This window comes from Pinus tabuliformis, chromosome 3_1 (assembly GCF_031772625.1).
Source record: "Pinus tabuliformis cultivar Carrire ecotype Pingquan chromosome 3_1, CPIR1, whole genome shotgun sequence".
Lineage (NCBI taxonomy): Eukaryota > Viridiplantae > Streptophyta > Pinopsida > Pinales > Pinaceae > Pinus > Pinus tabuliformis.
The window spans coordinates 910,340,811-910,345,440 of record NC_142301.1 but is presented as its reverse complement, the minus strand read 5'-3'; positions in this window follow the sequence as shown (position 1 = coordinate 910,345,440).

The following is a 4,630-nucleotide window of genomic DNA, read 5'->3' as shown; positions in this document are numbered from 1 at the left end:
TCATCGTACCTGTATCCTCACGTTTGTAATTTGTTATATAGGCCTTAAGCTGCTCATAGGGTGATGGAAATTTGGTCACCTGGTTGTCAAGGTCATGGTAGCTCGTCATCTCCAAGACTCTCTGACTCTTTACAAAAGGTGTCTAAAGCATATGTTCGTAATAGTGTTGGAAGGCCAACTACCACTTACATACCCTCCATTCCTTACACTTAGTCTTTGTCGTGGTTGTTCTCATCGTTGAGTTTCTCAGTGATTTATTACCCAGGGTCATGTCTTTTCTCAATGTTCTTTGTTTTGTTTTTTCACAACACGGGCACTGGTCCATCCTTTGAATTGGTGGTCGCTTTATCACCAACGTCCTTACAAGCCTCTAACCCAACCAAAGTTTCCTTTAACTTCCCAGTGCTTGTATGTGGGGTTTGGTATTCTTGTATCTTTTGCATTTGGTTTTGAAACTGGTTTTCGACTCTCGCAACCCTTGTCTTTGCAAGTTGTCACAATTTTGGTATAGTCATCACAATGGGCTTTTGAAGGGTATCATTTACTCCTCCTTTACTACCCCACATTCTCCTTTTGTCCTGCAGTCAAGCCTTCCTTCTGTGTCCGAGTGAGACTACACTCGTGTCGTCATACTACTTGGGTTGTTGTTCGCTTTTTTGTGTTAGTAGTCAAGTGTTTTATTTGTAGTTATTACATGGCTCCATGCCAACGATTACTCGCCCGATGGGGTGGTGCTCCAAGGGCATCCTCCTCAAGGCACATATGCCTTTTTGGGTGGGAATCAGTGGCAAATTTCTTTGAGGCTGCCCCTCTTGAGGTTAGAAAGGAAATTCTAACTATGAAAACCAAGGAATTTGGAGATTGCAAATACTTCTCTGACTCATAGATAAGTGGAAGCAGTTTTAAATGGGTGTCAGATCCAGGAAAGTTTTGGAGAAGAAGAATTCATTCTCTTCACTCCATCACTCACCATCATCAAATGGAAACACTGCTTAGCATGGTTATTCTTGATAAGCAAGTTGATTACTACAAACTCTTTGCCGGCAAGGAGTAGATAAAGCGCATATTTTGGGACATTAGATATAACCTTGATGATATATTGGTAAGGTTGAGTCGTGTGGAACATTTTGTGGTGTCAGGCTCAGACACTGATTCAAATGACCATCGGGAAGAGGCAACAATTATCAATGATATGCCTCTCAACACTATTCAAGCAAATTATGACCTACCTTTCAACAATTCCCATGCAAACGTCTCCCCGTGCTCGCTGCTTATCATTCTTGACTAAATGTTCATCAAGCAAGCAATTATAGTCTTCAAGGTGGAAGGAACCTACATGTTCGTGTGTTTTGACTTAAATCTTACTACACTATATGGTTTTTAGTTTGTTTACAATTCATATGTTCATACTTGTCTGGTTTTGATGTCTATAAACAATTGTATTCTCGATATGCTTTTTATGTAGTCTTTTTTGTAAAAGTTTGTAAAAAATGTCCTAGTTTAAGTAGTTGATATGGTGGTGTCACGTCTAGTCACCTTTTGTCAAAAATTTATCTGTTGTGTTCTATTCTGTATAGATAAGATGAACTCATCTTATTCCAAAGTTATTGAAATTTTAAAAAACTTTCATTGTAATATTTTCAATTATCAATTAAAAAAAATATTTGAGCAAAAAAACACATATAATTACGAAATTTACAACTTCCTAGAAATACAGGAATCAAATTTATGATATGGACCGTATATAAAAGTCTCAAATACTCTTGGAGTCAGATGTTTAGCATTGTTTCTTCCTAGTATTAGTTCACACGGTTTCTCATACCGTGTTCAAAAGATGATGAAAAAGTGCCATGGATAACGAATATGATTCGTTGAAGATCATTGTCAAGGGTTGTCAACTGTCAAAGACAGAAAAGTGATATGGAGATGCGGTGCAACATTAGTTAATAGGTCGCTGTAAGTAAAACGCGTTGGCGCATGCGTTGTCAAGTGCAACACGGTTCGAATAATTTGGCAAAAAGTTCATAGCTATGCTAAAGGTTACTGGTTATTTTCATGTGATTGTAGTAGCTTTTATTTAGCTATTTAATATTGTCGGTGACTTCCCTATTTTGTGAGTTTTTTTGTTTTTGTTTTTTAATTAAAAAATAACCATTTAAGTGTTTGTATTAAAAGATGGTCGAAGTTGTACGGATTAATCTGATGCTATAAATACTTAGTTATTGTTTAGTAAAATTGAGAATTATTTAAAATATTTAATTATGAAGATAAAATAATTATCTGTAAAAGATTTTCGAAAATTATTATTAGTTTAGATTTTGACCAATATTTTAATATTATGTGAATTTTAAAAAGTATTATATATTACTATTATTAAATAAAAGTATGATGATTGTAAGTTTAGTATTTTTATATATTTGTAATGAAGGTTATGGTGCATATTCAACATTTTATATTTTTATGTTTGTTGTATTGTCTCATTTTTTCATACCTCTTTTATAACATGTCTAATTGATTGTCTAGCATTTGAATTAATAGAAATATGATTTTTTACTAAGCATATGTGTTAACGGGAAAAGTGTCTATTCAGAACGACCATATCCCACTAAGGTGTGACAGTGACCTTAGAAACAAACAGAGAAAACTACTTTCGTATTCTTCTTTATGAACTATAAATGAAGAGGAATATGATGAACCAACCTGTGTCTTGCGCTAGTCCTTTGATCCAATCTCTCTCCTCTTTGACAGCTTCCAGCTACCTGCTCCCTTACTTGCCCAGCTTCACCAAGTTCCTGTAAGATCACAGAAGAAGAAAACTACACAAAGACATGGATTTATAGTCATAAATAGCTTAGGATCAAATTTAAGCTAAACATACAAATGTAACAAACATCAATGATACACAAGCATGTAGGAGAAACTCAAATAGTTTTATTGATATAACAAGAAGATCCAGGAGGAGTTACAACCGATGATTCCTGATCCAGCATCAACCTCCCAGCAAAGAAGCCCCTCTTCACCTCCAACAAAGCATAAATCACCCAATACTCTGATATCTATCTCAAAGCCAACAGCAATTCTCTGCAATGTACAAAATTCCAGCCTTTGGATCTCTGGGATGAGGGATCCATATATAGATGTATGCAAAGAGGATGAGTCAGCTTATGATTTGACTAGTGGCTTCTCTCTGTCAGTTTTTGCTTCCACTTGGAGACTGAGAGCCTCTTACTCATCCTTGGTCGAACTCAGTGAGGCAAGTGTCATTGGAGAAGATTCTGGAAGCTTCCATTGTCTTTCCACCTCGCGGAATGGCACTGCCATTTGTCATTTCCCTCTCAACGCACCCTGGTAGTGCATTTAGGTGCGTTGCAACGCACCTAGCTAGTGTACTTGGGTGCTATGCAACACAGCTAGCCAGTGGAGCAGCTGAAATGATCCTGATTTGACTGATTCTGAGCAGTTTCTGGTGGAGAACTTCTGGGAGAAGCTGTAATTTGTTGACTTTGTTCCTTTAGGGGTCGGAACAACACTTTTAGGGACTTAGGATCCCTTGGTTTATGGACATTTCATGCTTAGAGTTGTAAGGCACAAAAATGTCTATAACAGTTGCCCCCTAAAGTATGAGGTCGTTTATCGGGTGAAATGCTTTATTAGGAGGATCCGAAATTCTTTCAATGCTGGGAGGAGACCTGTAATAAGATACAATACAATACATTATCTTCATACTGTTTTCATGATCTAGCTGAGGCGGGCATTCCCATGCTCAGCTTTATAAATTCATTTTCATGTACATAGGACAGACAATCGTCTGATGGTAGACTGATGATTCTGATAGAGCCATCATCCTTTTGGTAGGATGATTATCTGTGCTGCAATGCTGTACATTTCAATGTCTTTATTTTCCTGAATATATATCGCAGCCCGGATGGATGAAACTAGATCCGGGTCTTCAATCTCGTCCGATCTTCACTCGAAGTACAAGTCGATCCATGTGAGAAATGTTTTGAAGTCGAACATGGAAAGACATCGCTTGATTACCAGTCAATGATGTAAACTGTTAACAAGCGCGAGAGGAATCACCGATAATGATAATGACCCTCAAGGTACTGCAGTACAATTCACGTGGTGTGAATAAAGGACTTGGCGTCGAACACCACGCAAAATCTTTCGGTCGAAGGTCATTGATGTATACCTGTCGCCGGAAGTGAGAAACTTGCCATTGAGGCATGCAAGCTTCAAAGTACTGAATGGGGTGTTCCTAGATCAACTTCTTGGATAATGAGCTGATGTCGACAAGAAGTGATCCGTCAAAGGAGGGCCTTAATGAATCCCACATCAATGACACGGAACGGAGCAAATGATTTTGATGGAGGTGAAAACAATCTGATGATATATGGTTCAGGATGGCGGTCATGAAAGAATGAAGTATAATGTATGGTAGTGGATGGGACAAAGGTGACTTCTCTGGATGACTTCTCTTGAACATGTCGGCGACATTTATGTGATGGATTGGTAGCATTTACCCCAAATGTGGATGGTATGGCGTGACCATGGTGATGTGACCGGTGAATGAAACAACCCAACCCGACTCGGACACGGAGTGGAAGTGTCATGTTCAAGAGCGACTTGC